The sequence below is a fragment of the Mastomys coucha genome, unplaced genomic scaffold (genome assembly GCF_008632895.1).
Source record: "Mastomys coucha isolate ucsf_1 unplaced genomic scaffold, UCSF_Mcou_1 pScaffold20, whole genome shotgun sequence".
Classification (NCBI taxonomy): domain Eukaryota; kingdom Metazoa; phylum Chordata; class Mammalia; order Rodentia; family Muridae; genus Mastomys; species Mastomys coucha.
In genome coordinates, this window is record NW_022196903.1 from 45,674,186 (window position 1) to 45,695,493 (window position 21,308).

General features: G+C 42.6%; 1 pseudogene; it reads right to left on the reverse strand.

The window, feature by feature from the left end:
* LOC116099852 overlaps nucleotides 1–21,308 on the reverse strand; it is a 70,292-nt pseudogene that overhangs the window by 44,722 nt on the left and 4,262 nt on the right.

Here is a 21,308-nt window from a genome sequence, read left to right on the forward strand (position 1 = left end):
CAAAACAAAACAAACCCAATTTCTTGCTCATAGCTCAGTGGTAGAACACACCGACCAAGAAAATCAGTGACCCATATTGTCAATGGCAGTTTCTCTGTGCAGATTTATCCCAAAGTAATTCTTCTCAAACCGTCTTGTTTATTTCAATCCTTTGCTCTTCCATATGAATATTAGAATCTACTACCTTACAGTAAAAATCTCTAGGATTTTAGTAGTGGTAGTGGTGAATCTACAAATGAACTGGGGGAGGTAGGGCATCCTGTCAATTCCGAGTCTCCTGACCCATGAATACAATTTAATTTTCTATTTAGAGGGGCCCTTTCAAATTATTTCCTAGTAAATTCTAGACAAGCACTCTACCATTAAGCCACATGCCCAGCTCATGTTTCTATTGATTTCCATGCTAACATTTCATGGTTTTTAAAACATAGTCCCATACACCTTTTAAATTTATCCTTTACATTTTCTGATAGCATTGGAAATATGATTCATATTTACTTAAAAACATCATGAACACATTTTATTTATTATTGTTGTTGCTGTTGTTGTTGTGTGTGTGTATGTGTGTGTGTGCCACAGCATGCATGTGAAGGCCAGCAGACAGTTTGCAGGATTATTTCCTTCCATGCTGTGGGTTCCAGGGATTGAATTCATATTACCAGGCTTGGTGGGGGGCACCCTTCCATCTTTAGTTCACTATTCATATTTACATTTCAATTTCTGCCTTTTAATTGCTAGTATATAGAAATATGACTCAATTTTGTATGTTGATCTTACATACAGTTCACTTGGGTCTTCTTCCTTGAGGACTTCGTAGGATTACCTACATAGATAAGCATGTGGCACATCAATAGTGACTTCTACTTTATCTTCTTCCTCATTGTACCATCTGGGACCTCCAGGACAATGCTCAATAAAAAATAAGTTGTCAGGTTTTTCTGTGGTAGAAATCCTTCAGCATCTTGAGGGTATTCCTTTCCAATCTAGTTTTATGAGTTTTTGAAAATAATGAATGGTAAGTACGTCTACATACACATGTTGAGACCCCACACAGGTGTTTATTAGACTAGGAATATGAAGATTTATATTGATTTGAATGTTATTGGTCAACTTTTTAAAAGTTGGGCATGTAATACCATCTAAATCGAAATTTATAGCAATGAAAGCAGTGCAGTGTTGGGATCAAGGCATTTAGTTCCACAAGTAAATTAGTGGAACTAAATGGAGCATTCAAAATAATCTTGCATGGCTCTGGACAAGGGACTGGAGACAAATGCAGAAGTTAGAGAAAGAGTAACTGCAATGCTGCAAAAACAATTGAGTATCTGCTCAGGACGTTGCAAACCCTTGGAATGAAGCCTGCTTGGTTATGTTGTATTACCCCTTTAATACATTGTTGGATTTATTTTGTTAAAGTATTCCTAAGAACTTCTATACCCATGTTTATGAGAGACTTTCTTTTTTTTTTTTTTATATGAATCTTAGAAACTGCTTTTTTTCTTTTTTACATTTATTTATTTACTTACTTACATGTCTGGGTACACACACATGTGCATGCATGCAAGTGCATTCACATGTGTGCATGCATATGGTAGGGCCATTTCATGGAGGTCAGAGGGCAACATACAGGACCTGATTTTCTCTATCAACTTTGTGGGTTCCAGGGATCGAATCCTGTTGTTGTCTTTGCAACAGGTGCTTTGACTCACTGTCTCACTGTACCAGCCCCTCAGAATATATTTTCTTACAATAAAAAACATTTCTGGGACTTTTTAACAGTGACAGCAGTAGAACTAGTAGATGAATCTGGAGAGAAATGGTGTCCAATATGGTTTGTTATATTGCTTTTGTCAAGTCTTGGTTTCAGATAGTATTGGTTTCAAAAAATTGAGTAGACACTTGTCTTTCCTACTTTGACTTTTGGTAGAATTTCTATGAGTTCTTCCTTATTGTTTTGTGGTATCATTGGTGAAACCATTTAAGACTAGAGTTTGATTGATGGTAGGTACTGTCTTACAAATTCCACATCATAACTCTAACTATGAAGGAATTTTTTCTAGAGTGATTTTGGGCAGTTTTGGAATCCTTTGAAAACTCCATGCATCTCCTATGGATTTTTTAACTATGTTACAAGCTGTAGTCTTGTGTTGATAGCACCTCACTCAGGCCATAGCCTCATCCTTTGCATCTTCTCCAATCTCTTCATTCTGTTTCTGTCCCTCCTCCCCTAGCATTGGAGAGGGGACCAGTTTCCTCACAATGAGAGGCAAACACTCTACCATGAAGACACACCCAGTTCTAGCTTCCATCTGGTTTCTACTCTGATCTTAATTTCCCACCAGTTTGGTTCACATTGGACTTTGTTATTGTCATTCTTCCTTATTGATTGATTGATTGGTTGGTTGGTTGGTTGGTTGACTGACTGACTGACTGACTGACTGACTGACTGACTGACTGATTGACTTATGGTGAACACTGAGGTCTTTGGTGGCCCGTTTAAGGGTGGCATTTTCCTATTCCAGGTTCATATTCTTTACTATCGTAACCTTTGTTTTTGTAAATCCCTCTTTAGATGCTTCCAGAACAGCTTGGTTCTGTTTGTTGTATTTGTTGTGGTGCTGGAGAGCACACCCAGGACTCTGCATGGCAGGCAGACTCTCTCCCTCTTCTTTGTCTCCCCAACCCTGTGTTGTATTTCCATTCTCTTCCAAGACAAATTACATTTAATTTACCCCTGGGTTGCTTCTATCTTCATGAACTATTAATTATATTGTTCTCAATATTTAGAGATGTTCCCAGATATATTTCTTCTTTTGATTTTTAAGTAATATCTGTGGTGGCCAGAGGATAGACATTGTATGACTCGAACTATTTTCATGTATCGACTGGCCTTGGGCTATGGATCATGTATACTTAAGAAGCATGTGTGTTCTCCTGCTCATGAGTAGAATCTTGCCTGAATATCAATAATATCAAGTTGGCTGGCAGTGGTGTTCAAGTGTCTTTCATCCTTACTGGTTGCATGTACATTTGTTTTTAATAACTGCTCAGAGGGATATAGTAATCCGTGGCTGTAACTGGGTTTGTCTATCTCTTGAAGTTCAATCAGTTTTTGCATCATGAACTTTCATGCTTTGTTACTAGGGTCATAAATATTTAGGGTTGCCACATCCTCTTGCTAAGCTGACCTTTAGCTACCATGAATGACCTTCGGTTTCCCTAGCAGTCTTTCTGGCTCCTGACCCATTGATCGATAGCAGGAAATAGAGACTTCAGGCTACAGTTAAGAGGAACTGGATTCTGCCAACAATCTAAATGTGGTTAGAGTCAGATTCCTTCACAGAGTTTTCAGATGAGAACTCAGCTCAGTTTAACCCTGATTTCATTCTCTGAGATCCAAGGAAGAGAACCCATCCATGCTAAAGCCGAATGCCTGTCCTACAGAGCTGTGACTGTTAAGAATAGTCTGTGCCACATGCTAAGTCATTCTGTAGTGTGTCAAACAGTGGTTTTGTTTTCTTTCTTTCAGACTGTAACATGCCCTGGAAGACTCCATTTACAAAGAGTTTTAAACTCCATTTTAAGAATGGGGAAATGACTCTGTACTTGGGTGGACCCCTGAATGGACACGTGGGTGATGTGATATGTCTGACACTACTCACGTGGCACAGTCTGATAAAAGAGAAGAGAAAGGGTTCTCATATGAGAAATTTGTCAGCATAAATCAAGATTGTAGGGCCACATGGGTATATTAAAGTCATATCAGGAAAACTAGGTTTGAGAACTTATCAGACATATCAGACTAAGGGAAGAGTACAGCTTCTTTACCAGGATGTCATAAAGAGATGGACATCTAGCACTGTGATGGCCAGCCCCCACAGACCTGCAGTGCGTGTTTGTGTGTGTGTGTGTGTGTGTGTGTGTGTGTGTGTGTGTGTGTGCATCAAGGGACTAAGAGGAGAACTGACTGGCCCAGGAGCATCAACTTTACTTGTTCCCTGCAGCCTAGTTGAACCATCATCGGCTTCTCCTTCTGCTCATCCATCTGGATCTGTTGTCCATCTGTCCATCTGGTCCTTCTGAACCTAGTCATCCCTTTTGCTTTACTTCATTCCTGCAACTCACTCCTGATCCCACAGCCTGAACCCCGTACCTAGCACTGAGCCTGAGGACAGGAAGTAGGGTTGTGGAATGCTGCCTCCTAGTCATGGAACAGCCACTGCAGTCACAATTTCAGAGCAATTGTCACTGCCTGCACGGAGCCTATAGAAGACTGAACCTATCCAACAGCCAATCATGGGTTGGGAAGGAGCTTAAAGGGCCCTATGCTTTCCTGATAGGATTTTGGTAGAGGGTCATGGTCTTTAGTTGTGTGTCCAACAGTGAGCCTACCAGACCTCAGTAGATAGTTCTAACTCATGGTCATACAGATGATCTTGATTAAACTTAGTGGCTCACAAAATAACAGCAACAATGACAGAAACAAAAAGCCATGAGTGTGACAAGACAACTTGTAAAGGAGACAGTAAAAGAAGTGGAGAGAGATCAGAGTGGATGTATAGTAATTGGAATATACTTTATACATATTTCTAGCTTCCATAAAATAACTACATTTTTTAAAGTTACATAAAAAATCCAAATGGGAAAACATGGGTAACAAATAAACCTATTAATACATGTTTAATATTATCAGGCACCAAATAAAAGTGTCTTTTAAAGAGGTTTTCAGTTCTCTATTCAAATACTCATCACTATCCCTTTTTCAAATGTAGAAGAGTATTTGTCTAATAACGACACCAGAATTCCTATTTTCCTGTCATCTATTATGCCTGCTAGTTTTTATTTATGTGATTTTATTTCTTTGAACGCCTGGTTAATTTCAATTATGTACCAAATAATATGCATTAAAATTGCTTGTGGCAATAATTTGAGATCTGAGACTTTGTTATGTTTGCCCACAGAGGACATATCTTAGATTCCAATAGGCACTTGAAAGTACTGCATATCCTATTACAACCTTCATCTTGTTTCAAAGGCCCAGATGAATCCAAGCTGAGCTCCTCCTGTCTGTGTAGGGACTGTCTACTGTTTGATCCTTTGGGGGTGACTTGCTGACTCTGTGACTCAAAAGACTTCAGAATCTCCAGGTGTTTCTCCCTCTAGCCTCCAGAAGCTCTCAGAAAAGTTCCTCATCTTCTTATCCTTTCAGCTATGTTTTTCCAAATTAAGTTTGCTCACATCTTTCCCAGAGGAAAAGGTCTTTTCCTTTCTCAGGCTTGAAAAAAGAACTACTGAACTGGTTCATAGAATAAACGGTATTCTAATAGTCTACATTTTATTCAACCCTTCCAACTCTGTCAGCATATGCCAAAGCTTTCTTTAGGCAGAAAGACTATTGCCTGGCAGAGGAGGAACTAGTAGTTAGCATCACTGAGGCTTCCTTAGAGAAAGAAATTAAGAAGACATGAGCTTGAAAAAGGCTCCAAGGTGTCTCAGGCCCTGTCCATGGTGACTTTTTGAGCAGAAGTCTAGAGTCTGCTTTCTTGACTGGGCATGGGGATAGACAATGAGTGTGGTGTCTCCACGAGAGTTCTTAAGTTCACTTCTACATTTGTTTCCAAAAGATGTCCAAGAATGCTTCAATTCTCTTTATAGGGAAATGCTCATCACCATCACACTAAACTTTCTAAACCAATTTCAGAGCATCTCAGTAGGAAAAGTCAAAGAATACAAATAAGACCAGTATATCAATCAGCATGCCTATCAGACATGTTCTGTCATGTGCTGATAGACTGGCCTTTGGAAGAGAATGGATGGGGTGGGGGCAGACCAAAAGGGTCTTGACTCAAGCTCTACAGGATCCATTTCAGACCAGCTGTGTCCTATTCTGGCCAGGACACTCATATTTGTCTCTTCTTTCCTAGCATATAGTTAACATCCTAAAAAATTAAAGACACAATTTTCCTTCAATGTGATAAACTGCTCAAAGTCTGGGCACAGGGTAGTCTTATGGAGGCTTCCTTTGTTTTAAGGACATGGAATCCTGGCCAGGATCCCGACCAGCTGAGTTCCTAGAAGATGTCCTACACCACACACCAGTTCACAAGGGAAGGAAAACAAGACTGTGTGGGCTTAGGATTGTTTGTTTTACTATTATTTGAAAAAATAAACACATTTTGCTGTCTGGAGTCAGTAGTCATGTGTTGTCCTTACAACTTTTAAATCACTGACATGGAACAAAGAGAGGGAACATGAAGTAAACACAAATCCAGTCATGCTTCAGGATTTCTTTCTCGGTCTCCAAGATCCTCAGAGCCTCTCCAGACTCCTGGCTCTTTCTGCAAAACTACCCTGTGAGAGGAGCCAAGTCGCCTTTGGAATTACCTTTCTAAGGAGATTTGGGGAGAATGACATCAGCAGAGGAGCCAGATTAAATAATGGGAAACAGCTGCCTCATTACCCTCCGGAGCACCTCATGGAAGGTCTGCAGCCTTTGCAGGCACAAAAATAATGCAGTGAGATTTAAAAATGCTAGAGCATAGGTGTGCATGCACACGCACACACACACAAACACACACACATTCACACACACACACACACACACACATCTCACAATCATTCATACACATCCACACTCACATAGATTTGTGCTTCTATTGCAGAAGGTCTGATTCATTGGGTGTTAGTTGAAGCCCAATTTTCTTCATTTTCAACATGTAAAAAATGAACTAATCATCGGCTCTACCTTGGAGAAATCTCATTGTTGACACTGGACTTCCATGATCCAGAAGACTCATTTAATTGGGGATGGAACGGTCTCATTAATCCCATTGCAAATGAGCTTGCATTTCTTTAAGCCCTACTTTAGGGACGACATAAGAAAGAGAACCAGACTTTTTAAGTCCTACAAGAGGCCATCAGAGATGCTATGCCATTAGAAATGACATAATTTAGTGTGGTAAACAGAATTATGGTTAGGCTTCCTTTGCTTTTAGTTTATACATATATATGATACTTGGTTGCTTTCAGCAAAATTGAATTATTATTGTTTATTTTTTTTAACAAAGCTTCATTAGAAATGGATTTTGTTACAATGTCCAAAAAACTATCACCCCTATGACTATTCCAAACCTCACATCTCTTTGGTACTTCAGTTGATACATTCTTTAATGACCTCATAGGGATTTGGGTGTGTATCTGTGATTATAGACTCCCTGCAGATGGGGAAAGTTAGTTCCTAATTTTTGTATCAAGTACACAAAATACTAGGCAGTCAAAGACTAGAAGATGACCCCTAACTTTTGTAGACTTCTCTCCTAATTACTCAACTTCATAAAAGGCAGTAAACACATGCTACGTAAAGTAAAATGCTACGGCATTTTAATAACTTTCAGAATAATTAAAGATTATTTTTCTAGTTATGACTCAAAACTCTAAAAATGGAAAGAAAATGTTATTAAGAATACAATTTCAAAATGAAAATGAAATTTGGAATGGTGGCCTCCAGAAGTTTATCTGGATGATATGAACACTTTTGTTTTAGAAAAAAAAGAAGCGATATATTATGTCCCAACTTTTATTATAGCCTTTACTTTTTTCATGTTTACTGGTGGTTTAGAAATAATGGATAACAACAAACCATGCACCTTAGACGAAAATAAGATATAAAAAAGTTGGGTAGTTCATGTGACTAAAGATGTACTCAGGTCTAAGTTTAGGATCTTAGATGAAATATGTTTTTCATTTTGATTTTTTTAGGTGTCAATGATCTATATTTTGGCCCCGACATGTCTAAGGGCCCATCCTTTTATTGCATGCTAATTTATCGTATTAATACAGTTCCGATAGCCTTTTTCATCCTTTCTGGCCTTCAGAGACTCACCTGTGTTAGCTTCACTTCAGGCTTACACATGCTATGCCTTTTCCCCTGCCCCAGAACATCATGGGATCCTGCTTATGCCTGCACCCATGCCTCCTAGAAGTACTATCTACATAGTCCTAGTAGGACAAGCTTTTGATCATTGGAGATAAGACTGAAGAACAGTTTCCTTCCTTCCTTTTATTTGGACAGTTGGTTCAGGAGGGTACCCTGCTTATACCAACTTGTGTGATACTGGAGGAAGGCTAGGTCATTAGATGCTTCTCTACAACTCTTCTCTTCTGTTTACCTTCTCTCCTTATTTGCTTTCTATCTTCTTTTTCTCCCATCTTTACCCCACCATCTACCACTCTTGCTTTATAGGATTACACCAGCAACAACTCATACAAAGGGCATGAGCTCTTGACTTTTTAAGCAAAGGTATCGTGAAAATCAAGAGGAACAATGGTGAGAAAATTCCAAGTGGTGAGCAACCTAAGTTGGGGAGGATAAACTTTAAATCAGCTAGTATTCCACTTGAGAGAACATAAAATGTACTTGTATTCGTCACAGTATAGTAGCTGCTTATCTTTAGGAGGTCTTTTTGGCACAAGAGAGATGTTTCAGTTTGTAAAGTGCCTTTTATACATTCATGAGGACCTGAGGTTATGTCCCTAAGCACTATCTAAAAGCCTGACATGATCACTTGAGTCTTGAACCCTAGTCTTGGGAGTGGGAGTTGGGATGGGGGAGGAGAGAGAATCTGATCTCTGGGTCTTCCTGGCTAGCCAGACTTGTCAACTAGTGAGCTTTGGATCACTGAAAAACTTCGTCTCAAAAGATAAAGAATAACATTTGGATTCAGGTGACATCAACCCCTGGTCTCAACATGCATGCTCAGGTCTGTATATGCACTCAAGCACACACACATACACACACACACACACACACACACACACACACCCTACAAGGTCTTTTTGTCAAGGGTGTTGTATTACATTTTGGTATGTGTTAGGCTTAAACTAATCAGCTTCTTTCTCTTTGAAATGTCACTTATTTGTTCAGTAAGCAAATTAAGCCATTTGCCTTCTTTGAAATAAGGTGGAGCCAAAAAAAGTCCTCTATGTATTGCCTAAGGACATTATTTCTTCCACGACAAAGATTTTGTGCATCTTTCATTGGGGGTTAGGTGGTCCTATATAGTAGAGTAGGCCAGCTAGAAGGTGTGTATTTTCACATTACAGGGAAGCAACAAGAATTTTAATCTAATCTTAAGAGATACACATATGATCACGTACTTTAACAAATTTTCCTTATAGTATAAGTACTACAATATGATTTTTTTTACTGATGTTCCCAGAATCCTAGACTCACAGTCCTAGAGGTCATTAACTAATTTTCTTATTTCTTTGGTGAGCGAGTGCAGGCTTTGAGATGTCAAGTGATGGCTTACCAACCATCACCTGACAGGCTGAGGGTTCTGGTCCTTACCTCTAGACTTGTGGACAAAGGAGGGCCTGTTGCACTCACCTACTGTCACAGACTTACTAGCCCATGCTGGCAACATTGTGTCTGCCCACCTAAGACTTTCTGCCTAACACTTAGCCTAACTATGGGTTCAGTTCACAAATATACAGGATGAACACTAAATGCATCTGAAAGGTTGTAGAATTCCCAAAGAATTACTTTTGCTCTGGGTAATACTTCAAATTTTTTTTAACTTTAAAATATAGACTATAAACTCAATTATTGTGTCACACTGACTTACAAAATTTCCAATTAATATTTCTAAAAATAATTGAGAGACAAATAGAAGGAAACATAAATAATGACATCAACAAAACAAGGATTTAGAGGTGTTTCCTCTTTTGATGGGCATCGATGATACATCAAGCCATGTATCATAAGCACTGCTCTTCTTGTTACTTTACTAGCAGCTTTACCCTTGCCCAGCCTTAGCATTCTGTCTTGGAAAGTTTTTGTTCCAATTCAGCCTTCAGTGAAGGTTAACTCTCTGGGAAGTCAAGAGTTCTAGAGCTATAGACCAAATGTTTGTGTACCCTGAAAGGTTGAGACCCACTCTTCCCACCCACAGTGTGACATGTTGGACTGGAGTCATGGGGAGGTTAGTAGGTCTTAGGACCAGAATGGTGCTTATAGTATGGCCCCCAGTGCTGTGGTGTAGCCTGATTTTGCCAGCTCCAGCCACAGGCTCTGTTCCAGCTATAACTCTTCCGCTGCCTAAGTAAGGATGAGAACAATTATTAAAAACATTGTCAAACTCAATTTCAGCTTTACCTAGAAATAGACGCTTCTTGGGGAATCTAGTGAAATAATGAAATAAGGGGCTTTATCCTGTAAAATCCTGGTGGATTAGGGAGTACTTGTTGTAATGAACCCCCCTTTAACATCTTCTACATACACCAAATGGCTCTGGTCATCAGTTAACATGTCACAATGGAGAAGGGTCACTGCAACTGGGGGGGGTGTATTTCATATGGGAAAGGGTTTAATATTATTTGAAGTCTATTCTTTGTTTTGTTTTGAAGCAGGATTCTCACTGTGTTGCCCAGGTTGGCCAAGAATTTCTGTGCTCAGGTGATCTGTCTATCCCACCCTCCCTCACAGCTAGAACAGCTATAACCATGCATCACCACACCTAAGTTAAATGTTTCATTAAGTTAAGGATAAATCAACAATCAAAAGTAAGTTGCAAGTGGTAGGGAATACCTGTAATGCCAGAATCCAGGATGTGGAGGTTGCCAGGAGTTCCGTCATATCCTGGATTTCACAGTAAGTTCCTGGCAAACCTAGGTTATATTGTGAGACCATGTCTACAAACAAACAAACACAAACAAGAAAAATGGACCATTCTGTTGAGAACTGAATAGCACTTCATTATGAAATTTCTGAGAGGGAATAAATGAATAACAATAGACACTAAGCTCTAGAAACTAATTTTCCCAAAAGATTATAAAAAAGAAGGGTTCTTTTACCTAAAAGTTCATATGGCTAACATTTATTTTAAATGATCATGGATATATCTTAATTTATAGAATTAGAACTTAATATCTGTTCTTTTAAAATATTTAGAAAATCCATGTTGACCGTAATCACCAAAATTAGTTAGGCTATTGATTTATTCAGCTTGATTCATTGATTTAGATTAATTGTTTGGCAAGAATGTATTGAAGGGAAACTAGTCCCCCGGCAGCAAAGCAGCTGATACTAAAGTGTACCAGTTAGAAAGAAAATCATTGGAGAAGCTGAAGACAGTTGGAACAAGTGCTGTATCTGAAGATGGGTAAAAAGTAATAACATTTGCTTGAAGTAAAACAGAGAATCCAGTTGTGTAAGAAACAGGAGGAATGGGAGCAGGCGATGAATGAACAGTGGTGCTAAGTAGGGTGGTGGGGGTGGTCATGAAGCTTGGCCATTTATCACATGAAATATTGGGTTGAGTTGAGGTTGAGTCTTGTTGGACATCTCGGAGACCCCATCCTCACTCCCTGAGCCTTGGGGTAATCTTTAGACATTACCATTAATTATTCAGACTCAGAAGGCTGCAAAAACATCTTGATTCATTGGCAAAGTGACAAGCATATGGTGTGTTTTGCAAACCCCTAGTTTTTTGTTGAGAGGAGGGCTAACATTAATTTCTTACAAACCCTACAGGGACTTTCCAAGCCAGCAATTGTTAACATAGTTCAACATCAAAGTTGGAAAGCTTGGTGAAGTCTTGGGGGAAAAAAAAGTTAGGTTGCAATGAGTAGCTTTTTACTGGCTGTTAACAAGGAAGCTGAGGCTTCATCATTTCTTGTAAAAAGCTACAGAGTATCGGGCAGCTTTGTAACTTGATTGTTTGTCAAGGTGGCAGGTCTAATTAGTAGGTCCTACAGGAGGATACTAATATGGTGCTCCCCTAGCCCCCTATAGTGCTTGGCAGGCAAATAGCCTTGGTTCAGGCAAGAGTCCTGCTTCAGATTCGCTGAATCTGTGGCTTGATCCTGCTTGAATCTAAGCTTGAGGGGTGTAAACAGCTCACCTTCTCCTGATACACAGCTGTTAGAGAGCAGCTCCCTACAGAACCATAGGAGGTAGAGAGGGATGAGGGGAACAAGGGTGGTTAAAGGAAATGAAAGGTGCATACAGAATCCCCCATTGTCTCAGCCTAGATATCTGCTATTGTTTCAACTCTTTCTCACAGTGCCTTAAATATCAGCTCCCTAGTTAAAACTCCTGGGTAAATTTAGTGACTGCCTGGACAATAATTCATGCCTTGCTCTCTTACATTCTTTGTCAGCTTTCAGAACTCCATCAGCAAGGCATGATCATGATGGAATTTTGTTTACTGTGAAAGTTTATTGAAGGCAGTTTGCACAACTTAGTCTCTTGTGGTAATTATAGGACACGCAAACAGAAACATTCTTGAGTCTAAGAAAAAGGATGCTAACTCCAGCAGTGAGGAGGAGAGGATGATTCCCACCATCCGTTTGGGGGCAAAACTGAGCCAAAGGTGGAGGAAGCAGAGTCCACAGGGCAGCTCTCCACACCCTTCAGCTGGCCAAGAATTAAGGGAGTGTACATAAGTGTGGAACAAAAAGTTTAGATAAGTATTTCCAAAGGGTTCACTCTGAGATGAGACGGCCAGTTCCAGAATTTTCTAAGCCTCTAGACCTCTTCTACCTAGGAATTCAAACTCTTCTTTGAGATGTTCCCTAAGTGGTTTCAACATACTGCTGGAGAAACCCATCCATAAATGTATACCAGCCAAAGAAGCATTGGTCATATTTTAAGAGACCTCCTTGTTTAAAATACTTCTCTCTGATCAAAATCGTGTTGGTTACAAGTAAACCATTCTGTCCTCAGGAAGAGTAGAACACAAATAAGATCAAACGACTTTTCTTCTAGGAATGGTGTATCAGCCCTGTGACCATCGAAATCACCCTACCTTTCCTAAACACTACAGTTCCAGTTTTGTTGCTATTTTCCCTCAGGTGCTGTTTTTCAAGTATGAAAGCATGTGTCGGGGCACTCCCCCATATGGACTCTCTCCATATTTTCCAACCCTTCACAATGAGGGTCTGACCTTTGTACCAGAATATTCTAGAAAATGCTAGTAACTTCCAAGAGCAGTATGTCCACCCAAGAAAAGCTCCACTTTCTAACTTTCTCATTCATGCCTTAGCTGTCCTGATGAATGGTCATCAGTCTACTGCCACAAAGTTAAAGATGGTTTCCTAGTACAAACCCATTCACTTCTCATCAGTGGCTGCTCTCTGTCTCTTACCATGCCAAAGGAGCACTGAAGACCAGAGATGCCATCTCATGCATTCCAAAACCTTGACATGCAAAACTAGCAGGCATGGGGAGCCAGCAAGGAGGATGTAAAGAGCTACCCCTCACCCCTTAGAGTTTGCCTCTTCCATGTGTCTAGTGCCTGCTGCTTTACCCAGCAGCCCGTTCTCCTTAAATCTGTTTTACCCTTGGGACCATGCTCAGTTGTCTTATCATTAGACCCCTTTCTTCCCATTCTTCTTTCTCCAGGGGCCTTTATTATATCGTCTTCAAGTGCAGTGTCAGGAAGCAAAGCAGTGCTATATGCAATTTTACCACCATCTAACAGGGTTCTTGGTTCATTGTAGATATTCTGGGAATGTGTGTTGAGTTAATTGAATTTGGAAATAAAAATAGACTGCTGGGTCACTAATAGGAGTCCCCAAGAGTGCCTGATGCTTCAAAGGGGAAGGGAATGAGGAGATTTTTAAAAGAAGGAGCAATTAATCAAGAATTGAGTCACAGCAAACCCCGACGAGCCTCTGTGTGTGTGTGTATTTGTGTGTGTGTCCGTGTCCACATGTGTGTGCATATGTATATGTGTGTGTACATTGTGTGTGCATGTGTTTGTGCACTTGTGTGCAGGTGGGCTGTTGGGCTAGCATGGATGCCATGACAGGTTAGAGTGCTAGAAGAACTTGGAGAGCAATGTTTTAGAATTGGGCAGAGGAGTTTTAAGAATGGAAAACTAATCAGCATAACCTATAATCCAGATCCAGGCTCTGCACACATGAGTCCCTCGACACAACTCACCCTGCCCCCTCTTCTTCCCTCTGTTCCTTGGATTTCCTCTGCCTCCGCAAGCATCCTTACCAATCCTGCCCCTGTACCAGGTACTCATCATCTCTCCACCTCAGACGCGTCTCTGCTCCTTAGAGCCTACACCTTCTGAGTTCTCCCCTGAAAACTAGTTTGTTTTTTTTGTTGTTGTTGTTGTTTACCATTCTTCACGGTGCAGGCTCCCACCTTATTCTCCCTTTAGCCTCTCACTTAGGGCCTTGTCGGAGCTGATCAGGTTGTAATTCTGTTCATGTTGCATACCGCTTATGCTCCCATCTCTGCCCTTTGTAAGTGAACTCCTCAAAGGGTGAGACCTACCAAGAGAAAACAATAGAAGGGAGATGGAATCTGAGCAAGAGGCTACACTCCCCTGCTTCCCAGTAGTGTGGAACCTTCCTAACTCTCTGTCAGTGACTTCAGTACCACCTGCACTTCTCAGTCAGAACAGGGTCGGTCCAGATTTACTCTTGGTGGTTTGAGACGGAGGTTCCTGCCCACAGATCTTGCTGTCTGTGCCTTTTACTTGCTGTTCATCCCCTCTAAAGAAAGCCAAGGGCATGGCTCAGATCTCAGGAAGGTTTCCGCCCCAGGGAGATCCCGCGCAGAGGGTGCCTGATCGGACGGATTCATGACTGCTCTGAGCTTTGGAAATGGGAGTCCTAGGCTGAGTTGCCTCCCTTCAGCTGCTCTGCAGGGCGCGTGTAAAATCTCTGCAAACAGTCCCAGTGTGCTTATAAAACCTCAGGTCACTGACAATTGCAGTGCTCATTTGCTGTGGCCAATTTAGCGCTAATAAGCTGAAACTGGGCTTTGGGGCTTTGTTTCCATGGCACGCACACTCCCTTTAGAAACACATTTCCCAACTAGAGATTGCAACCTAATAGAGTTTCCCCTTCTCCTTTGTGTAAACTGACTTGTAGCTCATTTTGGAATCGTTTGCCCCTTAGCCGAACCAAAGCTATCATTTTTGTCAGTGAGATCCGCTGGGGGGAGGTTGGGCAGCTCTCATGCTATCTACCTGTGCAGAGATGGCGACACCCCCCACTTTCCCACAGTCTGGGCAGTATAGGGAGGGGCTGCCTCTAGTTAGTGGGGGGAAGTCTGCTCCTCCAAACCCAGTTTCCGCTGTTTATGAGCAGCAAGATCTGAGCCACACATGTGACAGGGACCATTGTGGCAGGCCGTAGGCCAAGACACCCAGGTGGGCCTCAGGGTTCTCCCCTCTGAGGTCTTTTTCAAGGTTGGCCCTGTTGGGGCTCGCCCAGTGCTGTACCGATGGTGGCTACTCCCCTCTGCCAGGAAGAAGCCCTTTTCCGGGGCTGTTACTTCCAGCTATGGGAGTTGTCACTTCCAGCAAGGACAGGACATTCAGTTTGTGACTTGATTCTCTGACTTGGAACCTCCAGCTCATTTCTCACGGTGAAGGACCGATTAAACACAGGCTCTCACAACTTTCTTGGAACAAAAGGATGTCTTTTTGTCCCGGGCACAATCATCCCTGCCCCGTCAGGCAGTCCTTGTGGGTTCAGGAGTTTCTGCTATCTCCATGGCCACCAGCCCCAAGTGCTTCTGTAAATACATTGCTTTGTCAGATATGCCCCAAGTAAGAGGTATCTTGTATCTCTCCACCTTGCTTGGCCCCCCAAGGACAGAGAAAGAAGGAGAGACCCCCAAATCCAACCCAAGAAGTCTGGCAGGCACATGGCCTCCCACTCCCCAAGGGATGATTACGGAGTGCAGATGTCTAATTGTCCCTGACATGCCAAAAGGCTGTTAGGAACTTGCTACTTCTACCTTGGAAGTTCTGCCAAAAAATTCTCTCTGGTTCTAGGCAGAGACACTTAGAGACACCTCTGGGGCCAACTTTCTTTCATTACATTCAACTGAATTCAGGGTGTCCTAAGGGAGTGATGGGGCTGGGGGAGGAGGCAGGGGTAGGGTAAAGTGTCATGGGATGCCTCAACCAAGAGCCCAGCTCTACTGCCTCAGCTCCCCTCATGTGCTCACCATCCACAGTTTTATATCATGGCTCAGGAAAGGAGTCACAGGTCCAGAGCCCAGGCCAGTCACTTGGTGTAGGGTGCCTGGTAGGGTATAGGGTATAAGCACCAGGTTCCACAGCGGCTATTGAAATCTGGGAGATGGAGGGAAAGAGACAGAGGCAGAGGAAAGATGAGAATGGAGGCATGCCAGTTTCTAGAGCACTGTTTGTATGTCTTTATTTCTGCTTTGCCCCCTGGTATAAGCCTAGAGTGGAGCAGTGCTTTAATGAGCATAGTAAAAAGATATATAAAATACAGACCAAACTAGACCAAAGGACTGGGTGCAATTACAGGCAGTGGGCCAACCCTGGCAGGTGCTGGGCCTTCCCGGCTTGAGCCTCAGCTCCATGCCTTCCTTCTGTCCCTCTCCACTGGCAGAGCCGGGTGCTTGCCAGAGCACACACATTGCCTCCTTTCCCAATAAATAATAACATGGACCATGTTTGTCACTGAGTCTAAAGGCCTGGTGGCCAGATCTTACTAGCTGGGTGTTCTGTCTCTGCCCCTGTAGGGAGGTGGCTCTGGACCACTGGCCTTTTATGTGAGGAGGCTAAGTCCTCACTCAGGGTTTAGGAAACATGAAGGGTCTATACTGCTAATCTCCAGGTTATCTTGACAGTTTGTGTGGTCTCCTGTAAGGAAAAACAAAAACATGGCCCACCTCCAGAGGAGAACAAGTCTGGTTGAACTTGAGTCCAGAGGACTACCTGTTATCAGCTCCTTCGGGGGATGGTAGGAATGTCAAGCAGGCAGATTATCTCCACATTGACATTTCATTTTTTTTTCTCCAAGTTTTACTCCATCCTGTCGCACTAGCCCTTCCAAAATGATAACAGTTGTCCCAGTTGTCCAGTCCTTAGGAGAATCCTGTGAAAATGGACCCCACCCACAGGGGTGTCCTAGAGAAAATGAGCCTGTGCTCTGATATCATCCCAGGAGTGCAGAGGGTGGCCATAGAGAGGCCAGGTATCTCCACTGACTCAGTTCTTAGAGACAAGAAGCCACTTGACAAGAGCCTTCCTTAAAGCTGTGTGATTGGAGATGATCCTCTTTAGGAATATCTCTCTGATATTTGCCTTTGGCAAACTGACGCCAGCCCTAGGGTGAAGGGCTTGCAGTGTAGTGGGTAGAAGCTCTGATGGACTGGAGGCTGTTTGTGAGCACAAGGATTCAAACATTTGAAGAGCTGCTCTTTAATAGAAGGTCCAGGTTCTTCTGGGTGATCCTCGCCAGGTGAATGCAAAGAGGGAGAGAAAGTTGGGAGAGAAGGAAAAAAAAGGTTAAAGGAAGATCTTTCTAAGTAAACATCAGAGTTGTTCAAGTCTCTGATTCAATTTTAACGAGTTAACAGCAACCATGTAAAGATGAGTCAAATACTCATCTGTAATCCGTAACTGTATGTTTTTTTTCTCAAGCTCAAATCTAAACCTTCCAACAACCAAGTTTAAACCGACACCGGTCTAACTGCTAAGCTAGGTAAGAGCATCCCTCCTGACGCAGCTTTGCTGGGGCACAATGGTGACGATCCCATCGCTGTCTCACTTCTGCCCGTACACCTTACCCGCAACGCTGCCAGCCCCTTTGCATGTAGTATTTAGATCATGCTTTAAAAACCATGGCTGTCCCCCTTGACTTTTGCTTGTTCAGGCTTCCTAGAACTATGTGACCCTAGTGGCCACACTGTAGGTTTTTCTGATGGTTCTGTTTATTCTGTTGAGCTCTGCCACAGACAGTCCATCTCCCATCTCCCAACTACTCTCAGCCCTATACAGACTGCCCTTGGGTTAGAAGGGTGCTTCCAGCCCTGACTCTTATTGGTTAGGTATAAATCTGAATCACATGCTCTAAGCTTTATATACTGCAACCACTCCACCAGCACGCCGAGGAAGCTGCACCCAGAACTTTCTACACATCCTTTATTTTCTCCAGACTTCTCTTTGTGAGCCACCTTTCCCAGTTCTGTGGGGTGCAGGCCTAGGTCTCTCCTGTCTTGCTCTGAACCTCACTGTCAAGTAGCTGCAGTGCTATCTTTTGTACTGAACTACCTCCCTTCTCCAGTTCAGGGTGTTTGGCTGTGCCTCTCTCCAATAAGAAGTTACGTGAGGAAAAGTACTGCATAAGCCAAACACGGACCAGATTACTTCAGATGAACTCTTCATGGGCCATTCAGAGTGGTAGCAAGAGTGACATTACCATCAAATACCATGCAGCTTTAACTGGGACAACAGTCCTCAGCTTAGGCCACAAGCTTGGAGGGGTGGTGTGTGTGTGTGTGTGTGTGTGTGTGTGTGCTTGAGAGAGAGAGAGCGCTAGAGAGAGAGAGAGAGAGAGAGAGAGAGAGAGAGAGAGAGAGAGAGAGAGAAACTCAGAACTCAGTTTGTCCTTCACTGCCCTCTGCTGGTTGACATGGGGATTTAAAAAAATCAAAGAGCTGAATTGAGAACTATGCAGTGGACAAGCCCTGTGAAATCTGCAGGGACTTGGTAAGGGATGGGTGGGGAGATGGGACAAAAGTTTACATTTTATGGAGGAACAAAGTGATGATCAGAAACCTTAAAGCCACGGTGTCTGAACTAGAAGCAGTGTTGCAACTGGTTCAGTTTGATCCGCAGCCCAGGCGCCATCTGGTGCTGAACTTTTCCTGTCCGTGCCCAGGTACCACTTTACCACCCAGACAAAGAGGAAGTGGTAAGCAAGAATGCACAGATCCTTTAAACATGGGGCTATGTGGGAACCACAGGAGATTGAGGTCCAGCTTCCATCTTATAGCTACAGTAGTCTTTTAGTGCCACCTAGACGTGACAGGTCCTCTCTTTCTAATCTATGAAGGGCTCTGCTAGTTTAGATGGAGAGTGAGGGTTTTGTTTCCACAGTCAATTTGTGTCTTGACAGACCACCTTGACAGTGAAATGGGTACTGATATATATTTTTATTGCAGAGAGGAGGACCAGAGATGCAAGTATTTCATGGCTACACAGGGCACAGGGATAGGTCACATTTTATATCCACTGTACATGAGTGTATAGTCAGGGAATCACTGGCAAAAGTAACGCTTGCAGTGGTCAGTAACGAAGATAATGGGAGGCAAACTCTTAAGAAAGGACTGTCTCCTGGTGAGAGGTGAGATTTAAATAAACAAAGCAAGACGGAACCCAGGGGAATGGGGCCCTGAGAGAGCAGTGCAAATACAGATGTCAAGGGCCAGTGTGCAGAACAGAGCAGAGGAGGGGAGTGGGGGCCAGGGCAGGACAGCTCTGCTCAGCAGTAGTTCTGGGGGCGAGCGGTTGTGAGCTTAGCGTGTGGGAGCTGGAGGGAAGGCTACTTCTCTGAAGGTTGGCAGATCCTCTTGTTCCCATGACGTAAAGAAAAGCGTGGAAACTTTCTGTCTGGGACAAGATCCAGGCACTCGAAGTCCTTGCCAACACTGTGATTTCTCATCTGTATGTTTGAAAGGAAGTTAAATAAATACAAGTTTTAATAATCTCTCTCATCGCTGACCACTGTGCTGTGCTCCTCATGGGCATTCTCTCCTTTACCCTCCAGTACCTCCAGGTCAGGCATGATTATTACCCTCACCTATGGCAGGGAGATTCTAATGTATGGTGACACCCACATGCACTAGCTAGTTTTGAGTCTAAATTTTAAGTGTAAACGAAGAATTTTGTTTCCCTTCATCCCATACCCTGTTGTAAATGGCCGTCTTCAGAGAACATCCCCGTGTGAAACGGATCTATTTTTTCCTACTGTGAGGCAACAGGAGGAGCCTTCAGAATTCCTTTGAGTGTTCTTAGGACACTTAGGTAGGTCTAACAAGTCCTCTCTCCCCCCAAAGATACATGTGTTAGTGAAAATAGCTCCGTTTTCGAAGAAAAGGGAACCTACCTGCAGTTCTCAAAATTACCAGGCGGTGGCGCTACACCATCAGTGATGCCATACATTTTTGCTGGCTAAAGAAAGTTTGAGAAAACGGAATGCCGAATAGGTTTTTATGTGGACACAGAATTTTCACTGCTAGATTTCATTAAACAAGAGAGATAAAAAAAAAAAGAATAGCCTACAAAAAATTTAATTCCTGTTTTCAACAGTATTTAGTTCGTTGTTCAAAGTTAGAGACGCAATAGCTATCTATCTGCCTTCAGGGTGAGCTTTACCTTAAAGCTGATGGGAATACCACCTAGAAAGAACCCTCAGTGTGGGGCCTTAGGAAAGAACGTCCTATAAGGAGAGGGATGCTAACCTTGGTTTAAATATAAATTAAGTCCTGATCATCTTTTACAATTAAATGAAAACTTCTCAAGACAGAGTGAAAACTCTCCCTTCTGATATCTATCCGAACTTCCCCAAGAGGTTTTTCTTTCTGGCTTTAACTTTATATGTCCCCCCCCCAAGCCTTTGAAGTGGTTATTTTAATATTTGTTGTGCTAGTGAAAGGGCCTGGTTTTAGTTCCTGTTCGCATTGCATTTCCAGGCCAAACATTTGATGTTTTCTGCATCGCTCCCTTCCGGGGACCACGACTCCTCTTTGTTTTATGACCAGCGCTGAAGCCGGCACACATGACCCCGGAGAAGGGGACTGAGTTATTTATCCCCTCGGACGTTTCATTAAAACACGGTTTGTCTCCACAATGTTTCCTAAACATGCTCTCCGATTACACAGAATGTTTTGCCTGTCCAGCTAAACCATATTTTTTTAAGGGACATTTTCAAACAAGCGTGTTCAAGAACTCAAGCACCCAGGGGGCTGGGGGGGATACAGCCTGGTGTGCAGCATCTAGGAGCAGAGCCGCCTCCTAATAAATACACAGTGGGATCCTACAGGCGTGGGAGGTCCGTTCATATTTGTGGGAGTTAACAGCATGGATTCCAAGGGAATTTGGAGCACTGACACTTAAAATAACGCCAGTAAAGCTACACTAACCGCAGTGCCCTCCACACGTTGCCTTGAATGTGGTGCAGTTTTTATTAGGTGAGGTTTTGTATGTTAAAGCCAGAAAACAAAAACAAACAAACAAACAAACAAAAAACCAAATAAAAGCCATCAAAGAAATGGGCAAAACTTGGGATAATCCCTCTGTAAATATTTAATGAGAAACAGAGCTGAGGTATATAGCCATTCATATACTTTGATGACAGAGTCTGTGGAGGCTCTCCTAGTGGACTCTGGGGCAGTGGGGCATATCTCTCCCGGAGTTGCTCATCCAGGCTGTGGTTAACTCGGACATACTGACACCCTTAATGTTCAGCTGGATGGCAGCTCATGTGGGCAGGACACGGTTGGCCAGAATTCCCCA